Genomic DNA, 15,683 nt, shown 5'->3' on the forward strand with positions numbered 1-15,683 from the left:
TCCGTGAGGCTTGGGGGCAGACTTCTAGGTCTGATATTACTTCTCTTCATGCAGTCTAGAGAGTAGATGGATAACAAGGATTTAGGACTATAGCAATAGGCAATACACAGACGAGGCAGTTTAATGCCTATGGATTCAGTAAGAGCAAATGAAAGATGCATCCAATTAGTCAGGATTCACAGAACTTGTGCAACTTGCAAATCTTCAGGTAAATGTGGTGATGCGCAGATGCTGGATTGAATCAGCTAACACAGGATACGGTTATTAAGCAGACTCTGGGATCAAACCAGCTATTCAGATACCAGCAGTTCAGTAGACGCTGGGATTGAATCAGCTATTCAGAAGTCAGGGAGTGCTGGAGATGGACACTGCGCTGGTAGCTTATTACCTAAATAAGAACTGTGGTGATGCACAGTAATAACTTACAGCTGATCAGGAGATAACAAAGCACTGTCAGTTTGGGAGAGTCCAGGAAGCTCCCTATATACCCCTAGCTAACTATGGATTGGCTGCTGCATCTTTACAGGACAACCTCCTGCTTTCCATAGGTGGTGCAGCATTCATGTAAGGAAAACCAAGATGGCTGTGCCCAGTCACCGGCACCACGTCTTCCCCAAAAAGGATGTCTCCAGTAAAGGGGAATACCTCCAAGGACTTTTGGAGTCCAGTTCCACCTTCCATGACCTCAACCACAGAATACGGCGAGCCAGGACTGTCAAAGTCAAAAATATTACATAGAGAGAACATACAAACTGCACACATTTAAGTCGCTATACTTGCAAATATGCGCAGCGAGCACAGCAATATATAGTAACACACGCATTTGCTCGGACATGGCACGGAGATGGATTCGGCGCTTGTTTCATACAGTACATGGTTATAATAATGTCGGGCACCAGACATCATGGAGATTTAGAATTGGCTGATGAATTGATGTCATGAATGTGTATTATTTGAACAGAATCAGATGCGCCCGTCATGTTTGGTATTGAAGCAAGCAGATTGATGTGTGGGTTAGTTTGATGCTTGTTGTGAAGTTGTGGGACATTGCAGCGGATAGATATGATTATATGTATAAAAGCTAAGATCACTTTGTTAGAACAATGAATGATCAAGCCAACCCTTTTGCCAGTTTTCAGGGCTGAACCTGATCAGCATATACAAAGAGAATAGTGACTCAATCATGAAGGAGAGAGAGAGACCCCTCCCCCAGGAACAGACACACAGGAGAATAGTTCCTGTCTGGGGGGGGGGGGGGAGATCAGTTGTGGGGGCCTCTAAGGACAGATATACTGTAACTCACTCACACAGCTACCTTACACACAGCAAGCATGGCTGGATCATCACCAGGCTCCTTACAAACGGCTAAGTATCATAATCTCAATATCTCATGGCTGATTGGCATAGAATAGTTTTAAATATGTGTTTGTGGTAAAGTAGTTGTAGAATGATTGGCATAGATTAGTTAGTTTGGAGATACAAATGGCTTAAGGTTAACGAGGTTTGGGCAGTTGTGTGATTGTTGGGTGTTTGTGTTGATACTCTGTGAAGTCTGTGATGAATTGGAACAGTAGACAATCTGTAGCATAGTATTTGTGGTATTTGTTTGCCTATGGTGATTTAAAATAGATTGTGCTGGTTTGTTATAATATATCTTGTTAATCATGAATACCACCATGCAGTACTTTTGAACATGTGCTTGTAGCAATGGCAGGCTGATACTTGTGGGTACCTGGTGGTCTGGTCTTGTGATAGCTCATATGCTCTGGTTATTGAGATACTGTGTTTGCTTGAAATTGTGAAAGGTGATTTAGATGGTTTGGAATTGTAAAATCAGAACATATGCATTGTTTTGAGGCTTGGACATTTTGGAATAAAATGGAGTCTTGTGTCTTCTGCTATGTGATTGTGGTGTAGCAGAGAGTGCCATGTGTTTAGACCTGCAAATCTAAAATGGCTGCTGCCGGGTGTTTTCCCCTCCCCCTTTCAACCATGTGTTGCAGTCTTTGGAATCATGGGAGTTTTCTCAAAATGGAGTCTAGCTTCCATCCCATGCGGTATTCAGCATTGACTAACTGCACAGCGATTGTCCCTCACATGTGTAGTTTTATCTGCAACCATATTGTCTCTTATTTAATGTTATAAGCCATTCTCTCTCTCCTTCCCCTTTTAAAAGTAATTGTGTCTTTATTGTATTTTGTGTGTAGTAACTTGGTTAGATATTCTATGTTATTTTGGTAGTGTATAGCTTGTATTGTATTATTCTTTTTGAACGTTCATTCTCTCACTAAAGGCGTTAGAACCTTAGACCGGTATTTGATTGGTTATTATAAATGCATAAAGGTTTCTCAGAGCGTCATAGTCGCACATACAGCTTTTAAGCTAACAAGGTTACACTGCATTACATCTACACATTGTCACTGCACAAATGTTTACAGTATAAGTACATTCCTTAAGGTATAGTTAAGGGAGTACCCTTGCGGTACTTTTTGCGCCAATTGCGTACTGTGTTCTTTAACCTTTAACGTGTTTTTAATAGGACAAATATTATATACATTGTCAATTGGGGGCTCTCCTCCGGTCTTCACATATCTGCACTAGGTAACTTCAGCAGACATTATCGGTCAGCAAAGAGTGGAAGGTAGTATCCCTCGTTAAACCGTTTGGAGGTCGGGGATACTGCAGTGCTGACCAGTTAATTGTCTGCTTCACTTGGTAAGGAGTGCTGAGGGAATTCGGGAACTGGAAGGTAGGAACAGTACGTTATTGTCTTTGAAAATCTGTTTTTTTTTTATTTCTATTTGGTGCCAACTACACACGCAGATTGGATGGTTTGTCTGTTTAAATAGGTTTAAAATTATTTTTAATCGCTCTGCATAGCCTTGATATAGTTTTAAAAAAAAAAAAAAACTCAGGCCTAGAATAACTTTAGGAGTTTGAATGATGACTTTCTTTGTGACAAGAAGCAGCATGGTCTGTCCACCATTTTGTGTGACCCTCATGGAGGTGAAAGGGGGAGGAGCAGCGGCCATTTTGGGAAGGTCAAATTTTTTATTTTATTTTTTTCTCTCCCCTAAGCGGCTGATTTTCAGTTGACTCAGGAAATAATCAGCCATCCACTGTCAAAAAGAAATCATCATTTAATGAGTTTTTTTTATGCATTTATTTAATCTATATCATAGTCAATCATAAGTAATAGTGATTGGTACTTATATGTAAAATCTATATGCGTGTGCTTACATCAATGTATGTTATTAGATTAAATTTAGAATTGCATGTTCATTTGTGTAAGTTTCACATCTCACCTTCCTGTTTGCCATTTGCATTGATAACGTGCTAAGAAAGATTTGTTGCTATTAGTAGTTAAAAAGATAAAAAGTAATATTTAAGGTTATAATTGTAAAAAGCACACACGCAGCTCTACCTAAAGGTACAAGGAGAGATTGGTGTGGTGCTCGGTAGACGATCGAGGATCATCTACATTGATAAACGTGTTAGTTGTGTTACGGTGGATAAAAGACTGGTGTACACGTGTCTCTAACAAAGGGTGAGACTCGCGTGCGCAAAGGCCGACGCACGCAGCGTAAATTACGCAACGGAGCGTGTGGGTACGCCCACGTAACTCAAGTCACACGATAGTGTTATTTTAGCAGGCGAAGAGGTGGCAACGCGATAAATAGCGCAAGTCGATTTTAGTGTCCGAAATTTAAATTAACAGATCCTTCTCCAAATTTACAACACATCTGGTCTAAAGGAAATTTCTGCGCAGAAATAGAAATAGAAACAAAAGTGTACATGTGGTGAGTGAGTGTTTTGCATATATAAGTTTTTTTACAATATTGGGGATTGAACCAAAGAAATCATCGAGTTCTCGTGAAGGTACATACGTATAAGTGACATACGTGGTGGCTAGGGAGGCATCTCTGGTTAAACATAAAATTTGAGCATTAGAGTGTAGCGGACCAGGAGGTATAGCAGACCTGGAGGTCAGACCAGGAGGTCTTATAACAGACCAGGAGGTCTAGGTACAAAGAAGTCCGCTATAGAGACAAGGCACAACACCAAGAAGGGTTGGTGCAACACCCATATAGGCCATAAAAGCTCAGGCTGAAGGAATTCGCAGCTGCTGAATGTCGATTCCGTTGGTCGCTCCGTACATAAGATTAGTTGCTTATGTACTGAACGATTGTACCGCACGTAATTGTGTACATTAGTTAGTAATCTGACCTAGTACCATTAGAGTAAAGGGGTCACAAACGCTATTTGTACATTCTAACGTGATTTGTGTAATTTTTTATTTTCTCAAGAAGGGAAGTTTGCTGGTCACTCAGGAACTATCTGACAACCCCACAGTTACTGGAAAGGGTTAATGCTCTGCGGATCACACTCACATGTTCCAGTAAACAAAGGTTCATAGGGGCCCTGGGTCGAGTACGCCAGCACTATATCAGTGTGAACAGGTCGTATTGGTCGGCGTGGGCAGAGTGAGTAAGGTGCTCGGTAAACCTTACCGTCAACCTATCTTTGAATATTTTGGTTTTTTGTACGGGTTCGCTGAAGACCCTGATATAAAGGTCAGAGGTAGAGCAAGCAACACCTGCAAATTATGGGGGCCAGTTGTTCAGGAAGGGGGCGATCAACCTCGGTTCGGGTTGATTCAGTGAACCGACCAGTCGGGTCGGCAAGGTACGTAATGTGTGAAAAATACGGGTCACACACAGAAGTTTTATGTGATGAATGGGAGAGAATGACTGTACATGACGGGGAGAAATCCCCAAGAGTAGGCAGCTTTAGCCCAGAAGTGTTACAGAACCTAAGGAGAAGGATAGGTCTCATTAAATCAGTAAAGAGACGGATCAAACATTATGATTGTTTAAAATTGTGGCAACAGGAAAGTGAAATGCAAAGAGAGTTAACTGACATATCTGACCCTCATCTTGGGAGGAGAGACATGGCAATGGAGAGGATTATGGTTGCGGAGAAAGGCACAATGTTGTACAATAAAAATGCACTTAGCAACTGTATTATAGATGATAAGAATAATTGTAATAAACATAACAATGATAATTGTAATACTGTTAAATGTACAACTATTAACCTATGCAAGTTGCACCCCATGTTAAACTTCCCTCAGGAATACAAGCAAGAAAGTGAGCTCAGCATGATGTCGGCACCTCTTCCAGCAGCCATCACACAAGACATCCAGGTGGACGCGACCAAATCGGTAAAGGCAATAATCAAACCCCCTAACGGAGGGTCAGGTGAGGTCGTGTCCACAGGTACGTACGGTGTTATATATCACGCGCAAACAAATGTACCCTATATTGTAAGACCAACACAAGGTGATGTAATTGAATTTAGTCCTGTCAGGGTGATCACAGTCCCCAATGGGAAGACTGACGATCAGGGAATCATTCCCGTCAAGGACAGTGCAATGCGCTGTCCCTGGTCCCGGACCGAATTGAGATCAATCATGTCTGATTTCCCAGATCCTAGGAAAGACCTAAGTGTATGATCAAAGATTCACAGAAGGTATATCAACTCCCTAGACAACGACATAATCATGGTATCCAAGGAATCAGGAAGGTACAGGGAAAGCGGTTGATGGTGATGAGCATCCAAGCGTTTGAGGAGGCATCAAATCAACCAAGACCCCATTTCACTGACACTTGGAGGAAGCCCAGGGTTTGTGATCTTTGCAAAAGAGAAGGGCATAATGCCAGTAACTGCAACAGCCCACATAAAGTCAGACCCCCTAGACATGAATATGAGCATGAATATGACACACCAAATTATAATCAGGGATCATATAGGAAGAATTTTGGGCCACACCCATAATATGTAGTCAAGAAAGGTGATCACTAGGACGGATGGTAAGCCTGAGGTAACAGTTAATAAATTGGGAGGTCATTCCCTAAAGACACAGGAATGACCGGGTGAAACGTTGTAAATGTATCTGTGAAATGTTTCTTTTCTCTCCCCATCTCTGACGATTATTGATAGGACTCAAACATTGCATATCTACTTGGTCTTTGCAGAAGTCTACCAAACCCCAGCATGACCTATCCGCATCAATGTATTCTGGCCAGATACAGAGGGTGGAGTATCGAGGTGCTGGTGGGAGGGACTGCGCAAGGAAACCATTGGACATGTAGATATGACAGCCTGATGATCTGACAATGTTTTAAAATGTTTGAAAAATGTTTTTTTTTCCCTGTTGTTGTTCTCTGTTGATTTATGTGATATATACATATATGAATTGTTCTCTCTCTCTTTTGTTTTTTTTTGTTTTCTCTCTTCTTTCTCATGTTTTCATGTTTTAAAGATGGTATGTCACACATCAGTTAGACAAATGGTAATGCAAGATTTTTGCTCCTTACAGAGAGATCGCTGGTTTGGAAGGAATATTGCATCACCGGAATGTTCGGTTGGAAGACTGAGAGACGGCACCTTTGAGATGACGACAGAACAGGAAGAACGACAAAGACTAGAGAACTTAATTATCGTAACAAGTTTCTCTCCCCCTCAAACTGATTTTCTGTACCCCCATTACAAATTTCTCCTTTTCTCCTCCTGTAAGATGGACTTGCCCCAAGAGACTGTGATATGGATTTTTCATGTTGACCCTGATGTTGACCAGAGCAGTCTGTTTCGGTGAGAGTACCAGTGAGGTCGAGAAAGGATCCAGAAAGGTTCTGATGACTGAGACGGAGGTGTAAATTTCCAATAGCAACACAACCACCAAGCAAAGGCGAGTACCGGAAACGATCTAGCAGCCATGTTATTTGTAAACATTGTTAGCTGAAAAGAGAACTGTATCTGTAGACTCTGTGACAGTGTAGTAGAGGATGGGTGCATCAAGGAATGTCAGTCCAGTTTTAACATTAACATGAACCGGCATCCATTGAGTGACTATCACTCCTTAGTGGGTAATGTGTTAAATCAGACAGATTGTTGGGTATGCTCTCAAGTACCTCAAGGCCATAGCAAATCAGGATTAGTACCATTCCCTTTAACGGTAGGGGAGGTAGTCTAGTGATGAGCGGATTCGGTTTTACTCGGTTTTACTCGGTTCTCAAAACCGAATCTTATTGGCTCACTGATGTCACGTGTTTTGGATAGCCAATAAGATTCGGTTTTGAGAACCGAGTAAAACCGAGTAAAACCGAATCCGCTCATCACTAGGAGGTACTTGAGCTAAAGGGCGGGAGACCGGTGGACAGGAGGTTTAATATCTCCAGCCCTCCTAGTTTGAAGCTCCACCAATATCATGTGGATAGGTCCCTAATATGTTTTAACATTTCCAATCCCCGAAGGCCGGGAAATTGGGAAGTGTCATGGAATAACCAAACCATGACCTTTTCATATAGAGCAGATAGAATGCCCACAGATACAGAACTTATACGCCACATAGCCAGTAGAGGAAAATCTTTCCGGTATATGTATACCCTAGGAAGTAGGATTACGAGAGTTGGAGAGGTATCACCAGGATACTGTGCACATATCGTACAAACTGATACGTGTACTAAACAGATGGGAGAATTAGGGTTAGGAGATTTCACATGGAAGATGTGTAATATGGTAATGTCCTACTCCGTCCCATATGTTCTCCCCGATGATGCATATTTCATATGCGGGAGGAAGGCGTATAAAGTGGCTTGCCCCAAACTCTGAAGGATTGTGTTATATTGGAAAAGTACTACCTGAGGTAATGAGTCTAAGGAGTGAGGAAATTGTAATTCCAATAGATTTGATTTATGACCCAACGGTAGAAACAATGATGTGATGAAAATGCGATTATACGGTCCGTTTCTTTCACCTATTTCTCCGTTTTCTCCAAGGTAAAAAGACCCACTTGGACGAGGAATTTGATGAGCCTGTATACAGACAACTGATGGATTAAAGAAGAAGTTTTGACAACCTTATACACAGATATTTGATGAACTATGCCATAGACCCCCAGTTTCCCTAGAAATTTAAAATTTACGCTAGCCCAACACTTTTGTAAGTCTATGGACATTGACAAAGCTTTTGCTCGCACCTTTTTGGCAAAAGCACAAAGAAGACTGCATTCAACAGACACCAGACAAGACTTCAACCGACAAATGTCCATTAACCTGACATAGAATACCACTGCATTTACCATAATTGTTCTTTATCTTCATTTCTACAACCTTCAGGTAATGACACACATAGTCGATAGGGAATACAGGCACAGATATCAGCAATCACATATCCCCCCATTCATGTATCATCAACTAAGATGTGCTCCCCCATTTTGTTGCAACCAAAGCCGAAAAGAGCTCGGTAAAGTTTGACAGCCCATCCACAGACCCTTAATACGGGATAAGAAGGAATTCAAATGTATACTTCGCAATACCTCGAAGCTTGATTTAAAACACGTACGGCACGATGATACATGACCCCCCAAACATGGATTCATACACACATGCTTCTGCTATCTCACTAGGTCATACCTTTTTCCCACCTTCTTCTCTCCTCCCTTACCCAATCATAGAAATGTATTTACATATGACATATATTTTTCTCTTTTTGAAATGTTTTAGGAAGTGGCAGTTATTGGTGACTGCCAAAGGGTGGACTGTCAAAGTCAAAAATATTACATAGAGAGAACATACAAACTGCACACATTTAAGTCGCTATACTTGCAAATATGCGCAGCGAGCACAGCAATATATAGTAACACACGCATTTGCTCGGACATGGCACGGAGATGGATTCGGCGCTCGTTTCATACAGTACATGGTTATAATAATGTCGGGCACCAGACATCATGGAGATTTAGAATTGGCTGATGAATTGATGTCATGAATGTGTATTATTTGAACAGAACCAGATGCGCCCGTCATGTTTGGTATTGAAGCAAGCAGATTGATGTGTGGGTTAGTTTGATGCTTGTTGTGAAGTTGTGGGACATTGCAGCGGATAGATATGATTATATGTATAAAAGCTAAGATCACTTTGTTAGAACAATGAATGATCAAGCCAACCCTTTTGCCAGTTTTCAGGGCTGAACCTGATCAGCATATACAAAGAGAATAGTGACTCAATCATGAAGGAGAGAAACCCCTCCCCCAGGAACAGACACACAGGAGAATAGTTCCTGTCTGGGGGGGGGGGGGGGGAATCAGTTGTGGGGGCCTCTAAGGACAGATATACTGTAACTCACTCACACAGCTACCTTACACACAGCAAGCATGGCTGGATCATCACCAGGCTCCTTACAAAAGGCTAAGTATCATAATCTCAATATCTCATGGCTGATTGGCATAGAATAGTTTTAAATATGTGTTTGTGGTAAAGTAGTTGTAGAATGATTGGCATAGATTAGTTAGTTTGGAGATACAAATGGCTTAAGGTTAACGAGGTTTGGGCAGTTGTGTGATTGTTGGGTGTTTGTGTTGATACTCTGTGAAGTCTGTGATGAATTGGAACAGTAGACAATCTGTAGCATAGTATTTGTGGTATTTGTTTGCCTATGGTGATTTAAAATAGATTGTGCTGGTTTGTTATAATATATCTTGTTAATCATGAATACCACCATGCAGTACTTTTGAACATGTGCTTGTAGCAATGGCAGGCTGATACTTGTGGGTACCTGGTGGTCTGGTCTTGTGATAGCTCATATGCTCTGGTTATTGAGATACTGTGTTTGCTTGAAATTGTGAAAGGTGATTTAGATGGTTTGGAATTGTAAAATCAGAACATATGCATTGTTTTGAGGCTTGGACATTTTGGAATAAAATGGAGTCTTGTGTCTTCTGCTATGTGATTGTGGTGTAGCAGAGAGTGCCATGTGTTTAGACCTGCAAATCTAAAATGGCTGCTGCCGGGTGTTTTCCCCTCCCCCTTTCAACCATGTGTTGCAGTCTTTGGAATCATGGGAGTTTTCTCAAAATGGAGTCTAGCTTCCATCCCATGCGGTATTCAGCATTGACTAACTGCACAGCGATTGTCCCTCACAGGTGTAGTTTTATCTGCAACCATATTGTCTCTTATTTAATGTTATAAGCCATTCTCTCTCTCCTTCCCCTTTTAAAAGTAATTGTGTCTTTATTGTATTTTGTGTGTAGTAACTTGGTTAGATATTCTATGTTATTTTGGTAGTGTATAGCTTGTATTGTATTATTCTTTTTGAACGTTCATTCTCTCACTAAAGGCGTTAGAACCTTAGACCGGTATTTGATTGGTTATTATAAATGCATAAAGGTTTCTCAGAGCGTCATAGTCGCACATACAGCTTTTAAGCTAACAAGGTTACACTGCATTACATCTACACATTGTCACTGCACAAATGTTTACAGTATAAGTACATTCCTTAAGGTATAGTTAAGGGAGTACCCTTGCGGTACTTTTTGCGCCAATTGCGTACTGTGTTCTTTAACCTTTAACGTGTTTTTAATAGGACAAATATTATATACATTGTCAGGACAGACGTATTAGATGCCGTGGCAGCTGACACACCCGCCTCAGGGGACGCCTCCTGGTGTAAAGAACAGGTGGCAGTATCATTGTGAGACAGGGAATGTCTAGCATTGACAAATATATCCTCGGGCAGCACATTCTCTAATGCCTGAACCAATCATCAATATATTTTGCAGCCCCAAGAGGATGCAATCGTGATCTATGTACAACACCTGTAAGGGAGTAATAGACTTCAAGCATCCCTCCACACGCTTATCTGTCGGTTCCTACAGTGAGGGGACAGTGGTGACAGGCAGAGTGGACGACACCCGATGGGTGACACATTAGTTCACTAGCAGTGAATTATCTATTTGTTATATAACTCTGCAGGGGGGAGGATATCGAGCTAATGACCGTTGTAACAGGGAGAATATCTTCTCTGGATTAGACCAGGGGTCTTGTCTGATGTACACCAAATGGTCAGAATGTGGTAACAGAATTTTATTTACCCTCTGACGTGTGAACATATCAGTTTGCTTAACCACAGTAGGTGAATCCTCTTTTCTCTTACGTCCTAGAGGATGCTGGGGTCCACATTAGTACCATGGGGTATAGACGGGTCCACTAGGAGCCATTGGCACTTTAAGAGTTTGAGAGTGTGGTCTGGCTCCTCCCTCTATGCCCCTCCTACCAGACTGAGTTGAGAAAATGTGCCCGGAGGAGCCGGTCACAGCTAGGGGAGCTCTCCAGAGTTTTCCTAGTAAAATGTTGTTTTAGAGTTTTTTGTTTTACAAGGAGGCTGCTGGCAGCAGCCTCCCTGCAGCGTGGGACTAAGGGTGCGAGTAGTGTCCGCCCTGCGGGGTCTGAGCCACTGTCTCCACTGACTGGACACTGAGCTTCAGAGGGGTCTGATCGTTCTCCGCCACAGGGGACCGCTCGCTCGAGCAGCATGCCGCCACCCCCTTGCAGAGCTGAAGAATCGGTGGCGAGTGAGACACCGCCACCCCTAGCAAGTGGGGGGTCGGTGTGAAGATGGCGGCAACAGGGTAGGAGTGCAGTATTAACTGCACTCCGAGGATGGCTCAGCGGTACATGATGCGGCGCTGTGAGGGGCGCCCTGAGCCAGCGCTACAACCTACACTGGTCCAGAAGCCTGTCGGGGTCCCAGGATCTCAGCCAGCACTAAATCTGCAGGCCAGTATAAGCAGAAGAAGAGCGGGAAGACAGCGCCATTTTGGGGGCGGAGCTTCTCCTCAGAGCGGACCCAGCAGCATTTCAGCGACATTTTCCTGCCTGCACAGTGCTGACCAGGAAAGAAGGTCCCTCCACAGCAACTCCAGCTATCTGTACATGGTACCAGGGGGTTGTAGAAGGGGGGGGGGGGGCTGCAATACGACTGTGTATCCTATTAAGGTGCACAGTCAGCGCTGACAAGGGGTCTCCCTTTGGTAAAAGCGCTGTGTGTGGGTTGGCTCCAATCTCTGTCTCTCTTGCCATTTTGCCATTCTTGGGGGGGGGGGGGGAACTCTGCCCTCACCTGTGTGTGTGTGGAGTGTTTGGTGGTCTCCTTTAGCTATGTCCAGGGACACTGTGTCATATGCTGCGGAGGATATGTCCTCACAGGATGATCCCATTCCATGTAATCAGAATAGCACTGGTTTAGCACAGATTCCAGCAAGGGAACCTGAATGCTTTTCCTCTATCAAATCTTGGATTACTCAGATTTCTGACAGGGTTGCGAGTAATGAGTCCGCAACCCAGGTATTACAGAACTCCATGGCAGTATGACCCGATTCTGGTATCTCAGGACGCCCCGCTATATACCCCCAGAAACATGCGCTTGTTAACATCACGCAAGATGACACGGATACCGATTCTGATACCACAGACGGTAATGGGGATGTGTTGCGGGGGTCTACCTCTCTTGCAAAGGGGGTGCAATTAATGATAGAGGCTATCAGGGATGTGTTAAATATAAATGATACCACACCTCAGCAGGTTGAGGAGGCTTTTTTCTCTGAAAATAAGAAAGCCTCGCTGACCTTCCCTGCATCAAAGGAATTGAATGCTATATTTGAGAAAGCATGGGAAAACCCGGAGAAAAAATTCCAGATCCCTAAAAGGGTCCAGGTGGTGTTTCCTTTCCCTGAGGAGGATAGAAAAAAAAATGGGAAAACCCGCCTATTGTTGACGCATCTGTGTCCAGACTCTCAAAAAAGGTGGTTTTACCTGTTCCAGGATCTACCGCCTTAAAGGAGACGGCTGATAGAAAAATTGATAATACACTTAAATCAATGTACACTGCTTCAGGGGCCATATTACATCCCACTATTGCTAGTGCATGGATTGTAAGGGCTATAGTAAAGTGGTCGGCTACCTTACTAGAGGATTTGGATACGATGGATAGAAGGGATGTTGAATCGTTTTTGCGTAACATTCACGATTCAACAGGTTTTATGATAGAATCCATGAAAGACCTGGGTTCCATGGCTGCGGGGATCTCTTCCATGTCTGTTTCAGCTCGTCGGGGACTGTGGCTGTGCCAGTGGTCTGCCGAAGCGGAATCCAGGAAAAGTGTGGCGTCCCTACCCTACACAGGTCAGGCTCTCTTTGGGGAAGCTTTGGATGCGTGGATATCCACGACTACATCGGGAAAGTCTCTGTTTCTTTCCACAGCTGCTCCTGCTCCGAAGAAATACTGCTCTTCATCAGCATCTCATTCCTTTCGGCCTAACAGGCCTAGAAAGGCCAAACCGTCCAATACCTTCTTTAGGGGAGGTCGAGTTAAATCCAAGAAACCTGCTGCAGCAGGTTCCCACGAACAAAAGCCTGCTTCAGGTAAGCCAAAGTCCTCCGCATGACGGTGGACCGTGTGGCCTGGAGGTGGGGCCGGTGGGGGCGAGACTTAGACATTTCAATCACTGGGTATCGTCCGGCCTGGATCCCTGGGTGATAGATATTGTGTCCCAGGGATAGAGGCTGGAATTTCAAAATCTCCCTCCTTACCGATTTTTCAAATCAGGCTTGCCAGTTCTACTGGCAGACAGAACTGTACTACAGGAAGCTGTCCAGAAGTTGGTGGAGGCACAGGTCATTGTACCAGTTCCTCCTCATTTACAAACCACAGGTTACTATTCAAACCTTTTCGTGGTACCGAAACCGGATGGTTCGGTCAGGCCCATTCTGAACCTAAAATCACTGAACCCCTTTCTAAAGGAGTTCAAGTTCAAGATGGAGTCTCTCAGGGTGGTGATATCAGGTCTGGAAGAGGGGTATTTCCTGGTATCCCTGGATATCAAGGATGCGTACCTCCACATTCCGATTTGGCTGCCACATCAGGCTTATCTCCGTTTCGCATTATTGGACTGTCATTTCCAGTTCCAGGCCCTGCCATTCGGCCTCTCAACAGCACTGAGGGTGTTCACCAAGGTGATGGCAGAGATGATGGTTCTCCTTCGCAAACAACGGGTGAACATCATTCCATATCTACACGATCTGCTGATAAAGGCATCGTCCAAGGAGAAGCTGTTGCAGTATATTATTCTCACAACGCACCTACTCAGAGTCCATGGTTGGATTCTGAATCTCCCAAAGTCACATTTGGAACCAACCCAGAGGTTGTCTTTTCTGGGGATGATCCTCGACACAGAGGTGCAGAGGGTGTTTCTTCCACAGGAAAAGGCGTCGTGATACAAACAATGGTCCGGGATGTCCTGAAGCCAGCCCGGGTGTCAGTTCATCACTGCATTCATCTTTTGGGAAAGATGGTGGCCTCTTACGAGGCTCTCCAATACGGGAGGTTCCATGTTCGGGCCTTCCAACTGGATCTCCTGGACAAGTGGTCAGGATCTCATCTCCATATGCACCAGTGGATTCGTCTGTCACCAAAGGCCAGGATTTCACTCCTCTGGTGGCTCCAATTGCCTCACCTTCTGGAGGGCCGCAGGTTCGGGATTCAGGACTGGGTCCATCTAACCACGGATGCGAGCCTTTGGGGCTGGGGCGCAGTCACTCAGGGGGAAACATTCCAAGGAAGGTGGTCAAATCTGGAAGCCGGCCTGGAACTAAGAGCCATCTACAAAGGTCTTCTTCAGGCAGCCCATCTTCTAAGAAATCTGGCCATTCAAGTGCAGTCGGACAATGTAACGACAGTGGCCTACATATACCGACAAGGCGGAACGAAGAGCAGAGCTGCAATGTCAGAGGTGACAAGAATCATCCTCTGGGCAGAAAGACACGCGTTGGCGCTCTCAGCAATCTTCATTCCGGGAGTAGACAACTGGGAAGCAGACTTCCTCAGCAGACACAATCTCCATCCAGGGGAATGGCGTCTCCATCCGGAGGTGTTCAAGGAAATTACAGACCTTTTGGGGTTACCCCAAATAGACATGATGGCCTCTCGTCTCAACAAGAAGCTTCAACGCTATTGTTCCAGGTCGAGGGACCCACAAGCAGTGGCAGTGGACGCCCTGGTGTCTCCGTGGGTGTTCCGGTCGATGTATGTGTTTCCACCTCTTCCACTCATTCCAAGAGTTCTAAAGCTCGTAAGGAGATCAAGGGTTTAGGCGATCCTCATTGCTCCGGACTGGCCAAGGCGGGCTTGGTACGCGGATCTTCTGAATCTCTTGCAAGAAGAACCGAGGCCTCTTCCTCTTCGGGAGGATCTGCTGCTGCAGGGACCGTTCGCCTATCAAGACTTACCGCAACTACATTTGACGGCATGGAGGTTGAACGCCTGATACTAGCTCGGAAGGGCATTCCAAAGAAGGTCATTCCTACCCTAATACAGGCTAGGAAAGGGGTAACGTCTAAACATTACCATCGTATTTGGAAGAAATATGTTTCTTGGTGTGAATCCAAGAAGTTTCCTACGGTGGAGTTTCAACTCGGACGGTTTCTCCTCTTCCTGCAAGCAGGTGTGGATATGGGCCTGAGGTTGGGATCTGTGAAGGTCCAGATTCCGTCCCTCTCCATCTTCTTCCAGAAACAATTGGCTGCCCTCACTGAGGTTGACTTTTTTGAAGGGAGTTCTGCACATCCAACCTCCCTTTGTACCACTTACGGCGCCTTGGGACCTTAACGTGGTGTTGCAGTTTCTCCAGTCGGATTGGTTTGAACCTCTACACGAGGTTGAGGTAAATTTTCTTACTTGGAAGGTGATCACGTTGTTGGCCTTAGCTTTTGCTAGACGTGTGTCGGAATTAGGGGCTTTGTCCTGTAAAAGTCCTTACTTGATCTTCTACGGAGATAGAGCTGTA

The sequence above is a fragment of the Pseudophryne corroboree genome, chromosome 2 (genome assembly GCF_028390025.1).
Source record: "Pseudophryne corroboree isolate aPseCor3 chromosome 2, aPseCor3.hap2, whole genome shotgun sequence".
Taxonomy (NCBI): Eukaryota; Metazoa; Chordata; class Amphibia; order Anura; family Myobatrachidae; genus Pseudophryne; species Pseudophryne corroboree.